A 19,027-nucleotide genomic window follows, 5' to 3' on the forward strand; every position below is an offset into this window, starting at 1 on the left:
TATCTTAATACCTGCCACGTGAATGTGGAGACAAATTGCACCACGCTTGGGACTACTGCTCCAATCCATTCTGCAGATGACTTAGAAATCTGCCTGTTTTGAGCGGGAGACCTCTGCTCTGGTCTATGGCCTGCCACTCAGGCTGAATGGCCCAGGCCACCCAATAGTGCTAGAGGATGCATCGTGTGGCAGTTCCCAATTCAAGAGTTCAGCCCAGAGCCTAGAGGCCCTGCCTCCTACAGCAGAGAACGGTTTGAAGAGCAGCTTTTGTGTGCTCCTGGGCCCTAGGAGAGATTGAGCATTTGGCAATGGGACATCAAGTGACAGTGGCCCAGTCTGCCCAGCATGGGCTGAGACTTGTCACAAGCCAGAGCAGGCCAAGAGCAATTCCTTGTGCTGTGGAAATGGTGCCGGAGGATCTTGCCAGAGTGGGGCCAGAGAGCACAAGGAAGGCAAATAAGTGGGTTCCTTCCCTAGCTCTATCTGTGGCCTCAGGGATATGGGGAGGGGAGGAGAAACCTGGGGCTCCTCCTGGATAGCTCAACGTATTTGTGTGAGCTGAAAGTGGACTGTGGCCACACTTGAGCCAATTTTGACAAATGACAACTTCCATGTAACCTACCTCTATCAAGACAGGCCATCCACTTATAGGGAGTGAGTTTGTATATAAACTTACTCAATGACAGGTATACAGACTAATCTCTCAAAAACTGTATGCTTCAGAGGAAAATAGCATTCTATAATGCAGTACTAATTTTAAATTACTATGTCTTTGTTATAGCCAGATTATTTAGCTTGAATTAATGAAAAGAAACTTGTAACTTAGCTAGTAAACAATCACTAGAATTCTCAGGCCAGTTTTTAATGAACTGTTAATATACTATGCATACACATATTGGTATATATGGAGCATCTGTGTGTGTGTATGTGTGGGTGTTTTATTCTTGGTAGTTTACTATATTTCTCAGGTTAAAAATTTATATGCCTGTTATTAGATGCATAACCCACTATTCATATGCATCTATCATCTATCTATCTATGTACCTATCTAACTATCTACCTATCTATCTATGTATTAAATATCAATCATCTCATTTGTTTTCTGGTATAGTTATGCTCTTTTAGGGAATAATTAACTTTCGGGTCATACAAATTTTTGTCCTTTAGGTACTGACTTTAGGTACTCATGAAGTTTTAGTGACAGTTTGTTTGTGTTCACGAACAGAAGGAATATAATGGATTTGTGACTGGATTCCTTGGTATCTAATTTGAATTTTTCATTTACACAGCTGGTTTTATTTGCTCTGAGGTATTATTGCAAAGAAGGATAGAAGAAGCACATGTGTTACACTAAGCTCCAAGCTCATTTAAACATTTTATCTTCCAAATCCTGAACTACAATTGACCCCTTCAAAGTTCAGATTTATATTTACTCTTGGAATTATTAAAATTCCTGTTTTTATAAAGGAAGTCATAGAAAAAAAATCATTGGGAATAAAATCTGTCCTACTAAGTAATTATAAGTAGAACTAAAATAATTGATTTAATTTTTCTTAAATAACTGTAGAAAGATGTGAGTTAAATATACAAGTAAAGCAATTCCATATTTGCTAGTAATTCATTTGTTTAAAAAATAATTCATATTTGGTGCAATTTCTTTATTATCCAGGCTCCTGATTCAACAGAAGTCAGGCAGAAAGGGTTTCTTGAATTTTGTTTTATCTTCTAATATTATGAGGCTTATCTTTGAATATTTAGCTTTATGTTTTGGTGATGACTTTTTCTTTTATAGTGTCTATTATAACGCTACTAGAGAAGAAAATATAGTGATGGAACCATATAAAGATACATAAAATACATCATGTGGAGTAGTTTATATTAATCTTAAGACTAAAAATTACTCCCAAGTGGGTATTCTGAAGCAACAAATCATCTCTTTGGATATCATTTTTTGTTTTTTTGTTTTGTTTTGTTTTTTTGAGACAGAGTCTTGCTCTGTCACCCAGGCTGTAGTACAGTGGTGCTAACACAGCTCACTGCAGCCCCGACCTCCTGGGGTAAAGTGATCCTCTTGCCTCAGCCTCCCAAGTAGCTGGGACTACAGGCATGTGCCACTATGCCCGGCTAGTTTTTTATTTTTTTGTAGAGATTTGGTCTTGCTATGGGTATCATGTTTTTAATCTAGTTTTATTTTAGAAAGATGAAGTTTATTATTTGTAAAACTACTGTTTTCCCCCCAGAGGCATAGTTGATCACCTATGGAAACAACAGAAAACATGCTTTCAGCGAACCTTAGGAGAGAACACTGTGATTTGCATCGGCATTAAATGCTATAAAGGATTTTTTCCTTGCCGCAGTAGTCACTCTCTTTATTTGTTTATCATACCCTTAGAAGATCGGGTGGAAAAAGTTAAGGAGGAAAAAGATGGTTTGTGTCAAGATAATGGCAGGACGAAGAGCATGAAGGCAAGAAACACTGGACATACATCAGGAAGGATCTGCATTTTGGCATGGCAGGACCTGGTAGCACAGGCACCCAGGTGGGCAGATGTGATGTGATGGATGGAGGAGGGTGCCAGAGCACAGAGGTTCTTGGATGCAGAGTAAGAGGGACTTTGCTTTGGGGGTCTATTGAAAGAACATATATTTAAATAGGTCTTTAGCATAAAGAGCAACTGCTCTAGGAAGATTACTCTAATACATGTTTATTCTGTTATTCAATAAATATTTGTTGAGCTTGTACAATGTACCAGATGCAGTCTAAATGCTGGTCACACAGTGAGGCCTTTGTATCGTTCTTTCTCTAAGTCTAGTGAGACCATATAGAATGAATTGGAAAAGCAAGATAATCAGGGTAGCTAAGAGATATTTTCTGCATTACAGAAGAGAAAAATCTATGCTGAGTTCGTGGCAGTGGGAATGGGAATGGGAATAGAGCAGCTGGGCCTGGCTGGAGATAAAAACCCATGGAAAATGGACAGAAATTGACAAATCATTTTACATGAAAGAGTAAGGTAAGTTTACAAAGAAAGACCTCAATAATTTGGTAAATTGGAGATACCATAACACAAACAGCTATCCAGCAAATAGAGGCTTTTGAAGAACAATGTGGCTTAAGACTGATATGAACTGAGTTCGGAGGTCTTATGAGATATCTAAGACAGTCTGGAGTTGAAGCAGGAAGTGCCGGAGAAGGGTGACCATATAATTCATCATCCAAACTAGGACCCCTTGGAGATGAAACAGAGCACTATTAATAACTACACCAGGACAACAACATAAATGGGAGCACTCTCAGGAAACCCACTATTGATGGTGGAAGGAAGGAGGTTATAATCACCCACATCATATGGTAACTGACTTTGTTGCGATAACATAACATTGTTAAGGGAGGATGTGGAAGGAGAGGAACAGAGGATGAATGATCACAGCCACCTTATGAAATAACTCATTAGATTGTGACTTGGGACACCTTGCATTGGGCTGTATTCTGTGAAGCTTACCACAGATGGATAAGAAGCTTTGAGAAATCTAGGGTTAAATGTCCCATTTACTCTTTAGCAATCTATTTTGTAGTTATTATTTTGCCACAAAAAAAAATAGAGGAGAAGAAGAGATATATAGGTAAGTATAGTAACTCTTTAAATTGTTAAATTTTTCTTTTTTATATCAAGTACTAGGCTGGAGGTAGGTGCAGCCCTGGCCTGGGCCCTTGAAGCAACACTGTGGGTGTAGGATGGATGTGACGGGCCAGATGGAAAAGCACGGTGACTAGGTATGCTTTCCATACAAAGATAAGGCCTGCAGAGGAGGGGATGTAATAATGAACCATTAAGGGTCAGTAATGATGTTCTTATTCACAGGAGCCATTCATTTCCTCATAGTATTCTATTTGCCAAAGATATGTGTTAGAAAGTATGTTAATAACTGTGAAGGAAGTGCTGAATGAATATATGTCTAGAAAGCCTAATTTAGATACAACCGTGGACACTAACTGAAGGCCCTTTAAATTTTCATCCATTAAAAATGAATTTTTTTCCCTCAGGAATAATGCTAATTAGTCATAAAATCTTACCATAATATGCTTGAGCTGGATCTTAACAGTTTGCAAGAATCGATTGTTAAATTTTTAGAATTTTCAAGCTTGTTGCTAAACATAGCCATTATTAAAAATTACATATTATGGCCAAGCACAGTGGCTCACGCCTGTAATCCCAGCATTTTGGGAGGCCAAAGGGGGCGAATCACCTGAAGTCAGGAGTTCGAGACTAGCATGGCCAACATGGTGAAACCCTGTCTCTACGGAAAATACAAAAAAATTGGCTGGGTGTGGTGGTGGGCGCCTGTAATCCCAGCTACTCCGGAGGCTGAGGCAGGAGAATCGCTTGAACCTGGGAGGTGGAGGTTGCAGTGTGCCAAGATCGCACCATTGCACTCCAGCCTGGATGAAAAGAGTGAAACTCTGTCTCAAGAAAAAAAAATTACATAATATAATATTATGCAATGTTACATTACATTATTATATTATGTAAAAAGGTATAAACATTTAGAACTCAACATTTTCTAATAGCTTTATTACATTTTATTGTACTCTCTGCTATAGTAGTATTCATATGGTAGAATTATTATAAAATTGTGGTTACTTGCACTTCTTTCCAGTTCTACACTCTGATGCCGGGTTGGTAGTTTGAAATCAGCCATGGTGGATATATTTATACCAAAGATACAGGCAAACACTACAAATCAGGACAGCCCCTCCCCAAACCCCAAATCTGGCTATTAAACATTTACTTAGATAGATAGTATCTATCATTTCATCTGTATATTTTACAATAATATAATAATATTATAACAGACAGATTGTTAAATGCTTCTATAGGACTTCCTTTTAAAAATAAACTCTCAAGAGTGAAAGCACCACATTAGTATTCAGTCCAATAAACAACTGTTGAGGAATTGCCTGATCATTTCCTTAAATAAAAGCATTTTTTAAACCAGTATTTCTCTGGGAAAATTTCACTTTAGTAATTATGTATTCAGACAACAAAACCCAGAATGGATGCTGTTTCGGATTAGAAAATGTATTTTATTCTATATTCCTGGATCACAGGCAATGAAATTTCAATTTTCTGAGAACTGGCTTTTCCTAAATTAATTGTCTGCTCAGCAGACTTACTTGGCTCTTTCAACATTCTGAGTATTATTTTTGCACTTGTGTTTACCATCTTATCACTTTGGTGATTCTTTTTCCTGATAAAAACATACTAAAAGAGAAAACTTACTTAGGAAATCCAAATTAATTTATTTCAAACCACAGTCATTTTGCCTGGCTATATTAATATGCCAGAGCTAAATGAACTTATTATTTTTTTAACCAATGAATGTGGACCAGATTTGAATAGCAGAAGCCCCAATATCATTGCCCCAGGAGAGCAAAGCCAAGATCTTCTGCATTCCTTCACAAGGAATCCCAAAGAAATGCTAATTAACTAATTTAGGTTGTAAGTTTATAGTAGCTCTTTATATCTGTCAATTTTATGTGTTAGTATAGATTTCATTTAGACCCTTTATCAGACTGGAAAACCTAGCAACACTTGAACACAATTGATTTAATTTTCTCTTCTTTCCACCTGTATTAAGATGCATACAGGAGACTTGAATGCTTAACAAATGCATTTTAATCAATAAACCCTAAAATTGGTTTCAATATATTCAGAACATCAAAAGGAAAATGATTTATAGGTGATGACTCATCTCTGATCTAGGATAATTTAAGAAAAAGATACAATTTTATATAAGTTATTAAATATAGCCATTACTGGAGTTGGCAGGCTCCATACCTACCCTAGATCAATGGAATCTAATAGGAAGATGTAACTCTAATGGCTCTTCCAAGCCATCTTATTATTATGTGGGCACTTTCAAGAGGCTATCCATGTGAAGAGATCCACATATAAGATTCTAGATCTTAATGTACCATTTAACTGAAGCTCTTGTTATGGCTTCTGGCTGCGGCAGTCACAGCAGACAGGGCAAACTTTGAAGCTCCTCCTATCCCTCCACAGACTTTTGACAGGGTTTTGAGTCAGAGGACATAGCAAAGGTGTACAAAAGCACAGGAAAAATAGGATAACAATTTAGACATAGAGAACAATTGAATCTTTACCTGCTCTTCCAAAAAATATTTTCATTATTTAACCTAAAAAGTGTTATACTTTAAGCAACAAAACCATTATCTAACTAATTGCATAGTTATAAATTTAAGAAGTGCAAGCCTCGAGCGGAAATTTTTTTTCTAGATAGTGCATTCTCCAAACTCATTTCAGTAATATGTGAATCCTGTGAGTTTATAATCACTTTAATAGATAACTAGAAAGATAGATGATATATTAGATAGATAGATAGATAGATAGATAGATAGATAGATAGATAATAGATAGATAGATACCACTGATATGGATTGGCTGTGTGTCCCCACTCAAATCTCATGTTGAATCATTATCCTGAATGTTGGGGGAAGAACCTGGTGGGAGATGATTGGATCATGGCGGCGGATTTCCCCATTGCTGTTCTCATGATAGTCAGTGAGTTCTCAAGAGATCTGGTTGTTTGAAAATGTGTAGCACTTCCCCCTTTGCTCTCTTCTTCCTCCTGCTCCCTCCAGGTAAGACATGTTTGCTTCTCCTTCACCTTCCACCATGATTGTAAGTTTCCTGAGGCCTCCCAGTCATGCTTCCTGTACAACCTGTTGAACTTCAGTCAATTAAACTTTTTTTCTGTATAAATTACCCAGTCTCAGGTAGTTCTTTCTAGTAGTGGGAGAATGGACTAATACAGATACGTTTCTTTAAAGATTTATAACTAACACCATTTCTCTTCCTTTACTCTTTGCCCATTCCCTATGGGATCTAGGAAGACAGGGTTTGTCAACCTCTTCTTTCTATGTCCACTGAATGAATGTTCAACGTACAATACAAGTATCTAAGCAAAGCCCCCTCCCCACCATTTTAAAATTTTGGTTCCATGCCCCAAACCCTATGGCCACCTACCCAGGATGAAGACAGTTTTCAGCTGAATACTCCGTGGATGTCCTAATAGGAGTCCAGGCTAGCCTTGGGCACCAATTCACAGTTTCTCCCTTTATCCTGGAACTCTCCCAGGAAGAGTCACTGCATTGCACAGTGTTGTGATAAAAGCCTCCTAGGAGGAGCATCTTAAACACAGTACATATGGAGGCACTTGGCAATACCCCTCACTAAGAGAGAGCTGTTGTCAGTAAATCAGGCTCTTTCTATTATGAAGTTCATTTTATGTTGCTAAGGGAAAAATAGCACTGAATCATTAGTCATCTAGAACATTTTTTTTTCAACATAGAGAGCAACAAAATGTATCTCTGAGGAAAATTAATCTGAGGCTACATCTGCGGACTAAACTGAATGTTTCTGAGTCTGAAAATTTGATTAAGAAATTGTTTTTGCATAAATAGATTTCTGCTCACATTGTCAGGTAAATAGAAGCAATACATCACCTTCCAGCTAAAAATGGGAGGAAGGTCAGTTGGATGAGGATAATTGGGGAAAAGTTATAATTTTTCAAATGATATGATAGGATAAAACTTGTAGCCTGGCTTTTTTTTTCTTTTTGATTTCAACAGAGAAGAAAGAAAATTATAACTACTTTCAATAATGAATTTGAGCTCCATGCAACTGACAGTAGAAGTGAGATTAGCATATATTTTGATTGACATTAGAAGTCTATTCCTGTTTATTTAACTCTGAGTTATCATTATTTTGATATTAAGTTAATGGAGAGGGAAAAGACACACCATCATCTTGTCAAGCTAAGCAGAGAAATAGATCTGATTTCCTACCGGGAAATTATAAACATATCTTCTTTCCTGTTGGGATAAAATCAGAGCTGGAGTTCATTTCCTATTGGGGTTATGCTGGCTGTCTCTGACACCGTAAGTCTAGAAGTAGTGATATTGTTTGTATATCAAAACTGTGATCATGAAAAACATACATGTAGGAAAAAAATGCAAAGGGCAGCCTAGAGTATGGGAATATGAGATAGTCAAATGCGTATGTGGGAACTTAACTGAATTTTGAGAGTAAATTCTTGAATGTGCATACGTAGCATGTGCTTTTCTTCAGACGGTTAGTTTTTTCCTGTCTGTGTCATTTTTTCTTTATTATAGCTAAGTGAGTATTTATTAAAGGCTCATTTCATTTTATTAATACTGAAAGTATAGGTTTGCCTTTTTTTTGGTTAAATGTAGTCACATGTCTATCATAAGTGAAGAGTATTTGAAGTTTCTGAGCTTTACAGCACAAGGCATGGAATTATCTCGGCTTTTTAAGAGTGGGATCATTTCTTCACTTATTGATGTTTAAGTTAGAACAATTTTATTCTCCTTATAATGATTATAAGGACGGGAAATTTAATATAAACACTTTTGTTTATTCATTAAAAAGCAGTTACTATAAACCCGCTATGTGTTAAGTGCTATTCTAGGTTCCAGGACACGGATGAATTAGACAGTTATTAACCTCATAGGGTTTACATTCTAGGGGAGAGTCTAGATAATTAAAAATAAATGTATAATGCTATGGCCACTGTGATACATGCTGCAAAGAAAAAATAAAACAGAGTAGTAAGATAGAGAATGTCTTGGGAAGAGAAAGAGGTGGTCAGGAGACATTTCTTTGAGGGGATGACATTTGATCATAGGATATTTGCTGATGACAATAAAGTAATAACCACAGGTCTCTGGAGGGGCATCTCAAGCTAAGAAAACAGTGAGTGTAAAAGGCCTGAGACGGGGAAGAAGCTTGATGTCAAAGGAACAGGAAAAATGCTGATGGGGCTAAGATGCAGCAACAGAGTCTGATTTTAAGATGGAGTCAGAAAGACCAAAGCCAGATTATGAAGGGAATGTTTTGTTTTGTTTTGTTTTGTTTTGAGACAGAGTCTTGTTCTGTCACCCAGGCTGGAGTGCAGTGGCCTCAAACTCCTTGCTTAAGTGGTCCTTTGCCTCTGCCTCTTAAGTAGCTGGGACTATAGACGTGCACCACCATACCCAGCTATTTAAAAAAACATTTTTTTTTTTTTGCAGAGATGAGGACTCACTATGCTGTCCAGACTGGTCTCAAACTCCTGGCCTCAAGCCATCCTCCCTGCTCAGTCTCCCAAAGTGCAGGCCTGAGCCACCAAGGTGAATGGTGTTCCTGATCATGTAAAGGACCTTGGATTCTCTTCTCAGCATGATGGAAAGCCACTGGAATACATACCACATAGAAATGACATAAGCTGATTTATATTTAAAATAAAATCCTTAGGATTGCCATGAGAAGGGTTGAATGTGAGGTGGGGAAGAGAGAGACGGGGGCAAGAGTAGAAGCTAAGACAACCAGGCAAGAGATGATGATGGAGACTTAGGCTGGATGTGGCAAGATGTCACTCTTGGCCATATTTCAAAGTAAGATTTGCTCATGGACTAGTTGTTACAAGACAGGTGAGTAATGGGGACAAGGCTGTTTGTAGGATTATAAGTGAAAGAATAGTTACTATTTATGGAAACAGGAAAGACTGGGCCTTGTTAGGTTTCAGATGCCTTAGAAAATGAGACTTAGAATTCTGAGAATTGGCTTGGGCTGGAAATATAAACTCAGTAAACATCAGAATATAGATGATAATTAAATCCAGGGGACTGGGCAAATCCCTCTAGAAGAGAGCATATATAAATAAGAGGTCTGAGGACTGAGCACTGAGCTCTGAGACCTACAATTGCATGATTGAGGAGAGGAGTCAGTAATGAAGACTGCAGTGCCCAGGGAGGTAGAGAGAACAACTGGAGGTTACAGTGTTCTGAAAGCCAAAAGGTGAATGTGTTTCAAGAGAAAAAGAGTGCTTCCTATGTTGTACACTCCCAAGAGGCTGGTGACAACGACTTTGTGACCTTGCCAATTGCATTCTCAGTCTGGAGGCATGGGTAAAGCCAGTTGAGGAGAGAACTCAAGATGAGAACATGTAAAGAATCTGTAGAGACAACTCTTTCTAAATGGATGGTTACAAGGCCACAGAGAACTGGGCTGTGGCTGAAGGGAATGGGGATTCTTGGAAGAGCATTTTAATTTTTACGGAAATTATTATAGCACATTCATTGATGGTCATGATCTATGAGAGAAGGATAAAGTAATGAAACAGAAAAGGGAGGGAATAATTACAAGATCAAAATCCTTGAGGAGGTGAAAGTGGACAAGGTCCGTGATGGTTAATTTTAGGTGCCAGTTTGACTGGATTAAGGGATACCCAGAAAGGTGGTAAAGCATTATTTTTGTGTTTATCTGTGAGGATGTTTACAGAGGAGACTGGCATTTGAATCAGTGGACTGAGTAAGGAAAATTCACCCACACCCAATGTGAGGGCCTAGATAGCAGAGGAAAAAATTTTCTCTCTTTTTCTGTTGGAGCTGGGGCACCCTTCTTCTCCTGCCCTTCAACATCAGAACTCCAGGTTCTCTGGCCTTGGGACTCCAGGACTTGCACAGGCAGCACCCCAAGTTCTCAGGCCTGTGGCTTTAGACTGAAATTTACACCATTGACTTTCCTGGTTCTGAGACCTTCATACATGGACTGAGCCATGCTATCGGCTTCCCTAGCTCTCCAGTGTGCAGGTCACCTATGGTGGGACTTCTCAGCCTCCATAACCACATAAGCCAATTTCCCTGAGACATCTATTCCCCTCTCATACATCTACCTCTATGAATACATCCTATTGTTTCTCTTTGTTTGGAGATCCTGTCAACTAACACAAAATTCAACCCACATATCAAGTGGTTGGCCTCAGCTAGGAGTAGACCTAGCTAATCATTGTAAAAAGAGGTGGGCGGATCATGAAGTCAGGAGATCAAGACCATCCTGGCTAACACAGTGAAACCCTGTCTCTACTAAAAATACAAAAAACTAGCCAGGCGTGGTGGCGGGCGCCTATAGTCCCAGCTACTCGGGAGGCTGAGGCAGGAGAGTGGCGTGAACCCAGGAGACGGAGGTTGCAGTGAGCTGAGATGGAGACACTGCACTCCAGCGACAGAGTGAGACTCCATCTGAAAAAATAAATAAATAAATAAGAGGGAACACAGAGAAGATGGGCAGAGATGTCAATAGGTTGGTAGATGTGGTAGTGGCTGACAGGGTAGTTCTTTTTCTGATAATTATTTTATAAGCTAAGAATGAGAAGAGGAAAGGGGTAATTGGAATTTTAAGGAAAGAGAAGATGTGCAATAGTAATCTGAGATAACAGGAGAAATAAGGCTTACTTGAAAGTAGTGGTCATGTGTTTAAGTTGAGCATCTTCAGCTTAAGTGTGGGTTTTTGTTTAGCCTACTCTACTGCTCAGGGCCAGTAAAGAATAAATGGAGAACTGGAGTCCTTCCAAGTGAGTAAGTTGGAGAGCGTCTTGGGCACAGGCTATCAAACTTTTCCTGCAAAGGGTCAGACAGTAAATATTTTAGGCTCACTTTGTAACCATACAGTTTGTCACAACTACTCAATTTGCCATTTTAGTGCAAAAGCAGTCATAGACAATACATAAACAAATGGTGTGGCCAGGTCCCAATAAAACATTACTTATAAAAACAGAAGTGAACTGATTTGTCCTGAGAGCCTTAGTTTGCTGGCCTATGGTCTAGGGAATTGAGGGTACATGCAAGGAACTATTGTATTAATGGCCCATGGATGCAAAGCTGGATAACATCAGAAGTGGGCACACAAGAATGTGATGGGTTGCAAATGGCTTAGAGGTCTAGATGAGGGCAGTAAATTATTGGAATAGGGGTACTAATTAAAAACAACTGGAAAGAAAGAAGTTGGTGCTTAGAGTGTTTGCAGCTTGACATCTAGTTGTTAGAGGTGAAATCATCATTGGATAGGAGCCAAAGGAGGACATGAATCTAGGAGCCTTGGAGATGGGGAAGCAACTTTTAAATGTTTTGGTCTAAGTCTTGATGAGGGAATGGGAGGTCTTACCAGGAGCAAGTGCTGCTCTGGAGACATCTCTCAAATCAGGGGCAACTGGAGCTTCGTGCACCTCCTTTATAGATTCCCACGAACAGCAGGATGGGCTGACTTCTCAACACCATGCTGAAATGAAGGCATGGTCAAGTAGAAGTCATTTTGCAAGAGTCTGTGTACCCTAAAGTCTCACTTCAAATCATTTGTTAGTTACTTCCAGTGTATCTTGTGCCACATCTCTTTCCAGATTATTATTTGCTAATATTCTGTGAGGGGGAAAAGAAGACAAGATGATTATTATTCTTGAAAATTCAGCTCAGTCGATAATGTCTACCAAGAGACATTCTTGTCATTCCTTTCTCGAGTAGCGCAGTATTTAGATAGAAAGTATTTATGTAACTGTAGAAAGAGTCTTGTTGTTAGGAAATTTGGTGGTCATTTCTGATACAAAATATTTTTGAAAGATAACTTCTTGGATTAACTCATATCTTTGCTTATTCTTTCAGTTTATGTGCTAGGCAGATAAAAACATTTAAGGCAAAGTCTCTTCCCTGAAGATACTCAAGCTAGATGTGGAGTTGAGACAGGAATAACACAGGGTGGTTGCAGGAGAACAGAAAACTCCAGGCAGCAGTTCCACATGACTAGCAAAAGGAAACTGTTGAAATAACTCTAGAAGCTAGGAGCTGATAAGACCCTGAAAAACAGGGTACAGACTAAGCTGGCTAAGACCAACACGGCACTGAATTTTACCTAGGTTTCACCTAGGACCTCATTATATACTAATTAACACACTAAATCACACACCCACCAATACCGTGACAGTTCTGGGGAAACTCATATTTAGTATAAAAATGGGTGACACCACAGTTCTGAGAAATCTCCACCTTTTCCCAGGAATCTTCATGACTATTCCACCCTTGGTTAAAGAAACTCATGAAGATAGAAAGCCCAGTCCCCATTGCATGGCTCTCTTGACTATACCTGCACTCCCTTTTCTTGAATGTACTTTTGCCTTTGCAATAAGTCTCCATATTTTCATATTTTCTGACCTTAAATTCATTCTCCTGATGGTGTCAGGAGCCCAGACACCAGCTGGAGTTGACATCCCACTGGTGTCTCAGGACCTCCCTCGGCCCACTGGTGTCAAAGTGGATTATGTAAATAAATAATTGCAAGATACCCAATTAATTGCTATAACAAGGCAAAGAAGAGTAATTCATTTGTTCATTCATCATAAGTTTTATTTTCACTCTTTTCTATATGCCAGGCAGATAAAAATAAATAAGATATTTTCTTTGCTGTCAAGGTGCTCAGAGGCTAGGTATGGAGATGGTTAGATAAACAAATGACTGCAAGCTACTGCATGCGTTGCTACCGTAAGGAGGTACAAATAAACCACAGTGATAGCACAAAGAAGGTTGGAATTGACTCCACGTGAGAGGTAAAGAAAGGCTTCACCAAGAGGAAAATCCTCAACTGGATCTTGAAAGATGGTTAGGATAGCACCAAGAGTGGAGGAACATACCAGGAGGAGGGGATTAGCAAATGTATAGAGTCTGATGATAGCTAGAGCATTGGGACAATAGAGGAGAAAACAGGACATGAGACTGGAAAGTTGGTGGGACCAGGGAATGGAGGATGGCAGTAGGGGGAAGTTAGACCTTCTCAGCAAGGCTCTGGGAGACCTGGAAGGGCTTAAATCAGGGAAATAAATATTAGATTTACATCTCAGAGAGATAATGGAGAAAGGATTAGAGGAAGGTGAGTCTGGAGGCAAAAGTTTTCCAGTTTTAAAATTTTTTTAACTTTTTTTCTCTCCCCAACCCCCTTTTTAAAAAAATTTGGTTTTGACAGATTCAATTGATATGTAAAACACAAAATCTCAGAATCAAATGGTTGTTTAGGTTCTTTATAATTTTAACCTATGCTGGTTTAGGTCACTCCCCTGCACTTGGGTTCCAGTGCTTATATCTATCACTACCAGTTCATGTGCTGAATATTAATAATGGATCTTTCTCTGACATCAGCCTGGAAATTCTCTGAGGATGAGGGCCAACCTTTATTTACTTTAGTGGACATCTTGCGTAAGTTCCCATTATTTAAATTCAACTACTATTGCTGAACTGAACCAAATGCTGATTCCTTTACATTTAATAACTATAGAATAATTGGAATAGAATAATTGGAATTGGGGGGAAAGAATGCCGGTTATCAATATACCTGGTAACCTGTCAATGCAGATAAGACAACATGTCCAAACTTCCAAAACATAGCTCAGCTAATATTGCAGAATGTAATAACCTAAAGGAATAAAGAATGAGAGATCCACTAGACTCAATGTGATTCTAACTTCTTCAAAGTAGGTTTTTCTTTTCAACCTGCATGCAATTTATTTCCTAAGATACTTTCTCATCATACATTATATGAACATGATGATATAAAAACAATTTTTGAGGCAATATTAGGAAACACTAAAGTTAGGGTCTAACTTAAAAGGACTGTCAAAAGCAAAGGTAGAAAATGATGGTGTCCATAGATAACCCCCTGTTTATGTCCGTCTTGCTCTGCGATGCTTCAGACATTGTGAACTATGGACTTTCATCATGTGCTTCAGCTTAGATGGAAGCCACATTGCTGCCCTATACAAACAGAATAACTTTTAGCAGATTTTATTTGTAAAAAAAAAAAAAAATCCCCTCTACACTGCTTAACACAATGTGATAGCAGTGGCACTATATCAGTAGTGTATTAACCATTGGGTAAGACAGTATCAAAAATGAATTCCAATCTGTATTCTCCTTGGTATAATTTAAAATATACTGATGTCCTCCATCATTATGGGACAGACAAAATGCATTTCAGGACTTCTAGACAGAAGTGGTATCTTGAAAGCTGTGTTCTTTCAAAGAACAGGGACAAATAGATTATTTACATGTCAAAAAAGAAAATAATCCTTGGCTACCTGCAGGGATGGAAGGGACAATGTGACCAAATATCACTAAAAAAGTATATATGGTAAATACTTTTCTCTGCTTATGATATTAAGAATGGGTACATTCTCTCCAGGCTTACAGTACATGGCATTTACCTCCTAATGGTAGTAGAACTCTTGCCTTTCTGGCTGCTGTATATACAAAGTTGCATTCTCAGTGACAATTTGTTTTCCTTCCTCTAGGCAGTGAAACCCCCAACTATGTAGCTCATAAAACCTTCACAGGGATAATAATAACATTTAGACTTGTATAATAGAAGCAAATACTTTAAGAGATTTATTTATCATGAATCAGTTTGTTTCTACCACATTCCTATGGATTAGGTCTTATGGTATTATTTCATTTTTATACCTGAGATATCACTGATGATGAACAGGTTGTTCTGGTTTTCCAAAGGGAAGAGGAGAGAGAGCAGGATGAGTCGTTTCTCAGTGAGGAATCTTACCATGTGGTCAGATTGGTTGGAAGTCTATTTATTATTGAACTTCTTTATGTCAAAGTTAGTGAGTAATCAAGGAATTTCCAACCCTGCACAATGTACTGAATCATTCTGAAGCAATCACTTATCCACAGTGCAAAATATGACACTCATTATTTAACTGGCAGAAACCCTAGAGGGCTTTTCATCAAGGAGATCCTATAAAGATTTTTTTCTGAGTTAAGGCAGTACCTTAAATTTCATTTTTGTTTTTAATGTCAGTCAGTGGCTTTTATCTCCATGACAGTACTATAAATGTGAAAGTTCATAACATTTAGGTAAGGAAAAGCAAGCATGATTTGGGCTGAATAAGAAGTGGATTCAAATGAGTCACTGAGGAAGACCGTAGAATTCCTTTCACTCTGCAGCACCTGAGCTGCTGTGGATGTGATCCCAGAAAGTAGGTGGGATGGTTAATCGGATTCATCAACCTGGAGGGTGTTTTGGATGACATTAACCTTTAAATTGGTGAGCTCTGAGTAAGCAGATCACCCTCCATGATGTGGGTGGTCCTCATCCAATCAGTAGAAAGCCTGAACAGAACAAAAATACTAGCTCGCCTGAGTAAGAGGGAACCCTCCAGCAGACTGCCTTTGGATTTGTTGGTCTCCATAACTGCATAAGCCAATGCCTTATAATTATTCATTTATTTATATCTTACCGTAAGGAGAAGAGTTCTATTGATTCTGTTTCTTTTGAGAACCCTGCTAATGCAGTAGGATCAACAGACAGTCCAACTGTACCAGTTGTTCCTCAATAGATTTATATAACCCTGGACCTTACATTTATTGATCTCTAAGACCACGCCAAAGAATGACTTCTCTGATAGATGTGCTTTGGCATCTCCATTTTGGCTTACTTGCCAGGCTTTGAATATTTTTCACAATCCAGTAAAGGGGCAGGCATGGGTGGTCATGATTGTACTAGGTAACCCAACCCACATGGCTACAACTTACTGAACCTGAGATTAATAATTGACTAGGAGAGTTGCAGAATGGCTGACCTGTAGGTGAGGCTGAGCCAAAGAAACACTTGATCTTAAAGATTTAAACTAAGATACTCTGAAATAGGGAGGGTAGGGAGGCATTGCTGACTAAATCAAGTACTTGCAAGAGGATGTGCTGCCATCTTGTAAACCCACAGGAAGCCAAACACAGAACACCTGGGAAGTGGGGAGTAAGAGAGAGCAGAGCATGCTCATGGTGAGCTAAAGTGGAAGGGCTTCAGGCCTGCAGGAGGGAGGATAATGCATTCCTGCGCCAAGGACCACCATGACTGAAAAAGGTGCTAGGTGCCCAAGATACTGGCAAAGATCCACCCGTGCCAACGCGTGGTTGATTTATCTCCTAGCTCCAGCTACACCCTTATTTTACCTTGGATACCTTCTTTCCTGGGCTTTAGTTTCCTCCTCTGAAAAATAAACAGATAACTTTTGTGTGCAAAGTTCTAGAGAACCCAACAAATTTTTTAAATTTAATTTAATTTTTTATAAAGACAGGGCCTTGCTATGTTGCCCAGGCTGTTCTCGAACACCTTGCCTCAAGTGATCCATTGCCCCCAACCTCAGCCTCCCAAAGTGCTCAGATTACAGGCATGAGCTACCACGGGCAACCCCAGCAGTTTTTAAATTGGTCATACAAAATAGGGATTGTTTAATGGTGGATTCTGTGTTCATTTTATTGGGCTCTTTATTCTATTATTCTTATCTGTGGCAACAATTGAGTTTTTCTAGAGGGAAGTAATTTTCAAACTGTTTTTTTTTTTTTTTTTTTTTTTTAATCAGGGCAAACTTTGTTAAAAGGAAGCCTTACATGGAGGATTTAAACAAAACAGATAAAAGCTGAGTGGATCTGATCAGAGTGGCTGGGGCTTGGAGCTTCGCCCTTTGGCCCTTCCCAGAAACCTTCATCCCCACATGCTCCACATCCTCAGCTCCGCAGACTCCAGCTTGAAAGCCTTCACCCTTGAAAAACAACCAAGATGAATAAGGAAGAGACAGTCAAATGAAGTTAAAAACTGCAGGAGCAGCTGAAGACCAGCAGGATTGCAGAGATCCACCGTCTGGAAGGACTTCCTGCCTTGGCTTGTTGAAATCCAGCAAAGAGCACAGGCAAGAACCTGGAGGTGCAGAGGCTGAGGAGAGGCAACTGCAAAATTGGAACCAAAGGGGAATGGGCTTTGTGGGGAAAATAGTAGGAGGGAGCACCTGCACAATGTGGTGTTCCTGTGTCCCTGGCTGCAAACGACATAAGAGAAAATAAAAGAGTTAGGGCCTAGCAAGACAGGCCAACATTCAAATTCAGGAAATACAGAGAACACCGCAAAGATACTCTTCAAGAGGAGCAACCCCAAGACACATAATTGTCAGATTCTCGAAGGCTGAAATGAAGGAAAAAATGTTAAGGGCAGCCAGAGAGCAAGGTCGGGTTACCCACAAAGGGAAGCCCATCAGACTAACAGCAGATGTCTCGGCAGAAACCCTACAAGCCAGAAGAGAGTAGGGGCCAATATTCAACATTCTTTTTTTTTTATTATTATACTTTAAGTTCTAGGGTACATGTGCACAACGTGCAGGTTTGTTACATACGTACACATGTGCCATGTTGGTGTCCTGCACCTGTTAACTCGTCATCTACATTAGGTATATCTCCTAATGCTATCCCTCCCCTCTCCTCCCACCCCATGACAGGCCCCAGTGTGTGATGTTCCCCACCCTGTGTCCAAGTATTCTCATTGTTCAATTCCCACCTATGAGTGAGAATATGCGGTGCCTGGTTTTCCATCCTTGCGATAGTTTGCTCAGAATGATGGTCTCCAGCTTCATCTGTGTTCCTACAAAGGACATGAACTCATCATTTTTAATGGCTGCATAGTATTCCATGGTGTATATGTGCCACATTTTCTTAATCCAGTCTATCATTGATGGACATTTGGGTTGGTTCCAAGTCTTTGCTATTGTGAATGGTGCCGCAATAAACATACACGTGCATGTGTCTTTATAGCACCATGATTTATAATCCTTTGGGTATATACTCAGTACTGGGATGGCTGGGTCAAATGGTATTTCTAGTTCTAGATCCCTGAGGAATTGTCACACTGACTTCCACAATGGTTGAAGTAGTTTACAGTCCCACCAACAGTGTAAAAGAGTTCGTATTTCTCCACATCCTCTCCAGCACCTGTTGTTTCCTGACTTTTTAATGACTGCCATTCTAACTGGTGTGAGATGGTATCTCATTGTGGTTTTGATTTGCATTTCCCTGATGGCCAGTGATGATGAGCATTTTTTCATGTGTCTGTTGGCTACATAAATGTCATCTTTTGAGAAGTGTCTGTTGATATCCTTTGCCCACTTTTTGATGGGGTCATTTGATTTTTTCTTGTAAATTTGTTTAAGTTCTTTGTAGATTCTGGATATTAGCCCTTTGTCAGATGGGTAGATTGTAAAAATTTCCTCCCATTCTGTAGGTTGCCTGTTCACTCTGATGGTAATTTCTTTTGCTGTGCAGAAGCTCTTTAATTTAATTAGATCCCATTTGCCA

General features: G+C 39.2%; 1 long non-coding RNA gene across 1 annotated transcript; it reads left to right on the top strand.

Annotated features, from left to right (window-relative positions):
• The first annotated feature begins 2,676 nt into the window (after positions 1-2,676).
• LOC134740011 (uncharacterized) lies at positions 2,677-17,884 on the top strand. The gene is made up of 3 exons (XR_010127206.1): positions 2,677-3,014; positions 9,116-9,214; positions 17,269-17,884. It is a non-coding gene; the product is annotated as an uncharacterized LOC134740011 (long non-coding RNA).
• The last annotated feature ends 1,143 nt before the right edge of the window (positions 17,885-19,027 follow it).

This window comes from Pongo pygmaeus, chromosome 7, assembly GCF_028885625.2.
Source record: "Pongo pygmaeus isolate AG05252 chromosome 7, NHGRI_mPonPyg2-v2.0_pri, whole genome shotgun sequence".
Lineage (NCBI taxonomy): Eukaryota > Metazoa > Chordata > Mammalia > Primates > Hominidae > Pongo > Pongo pygmaeus.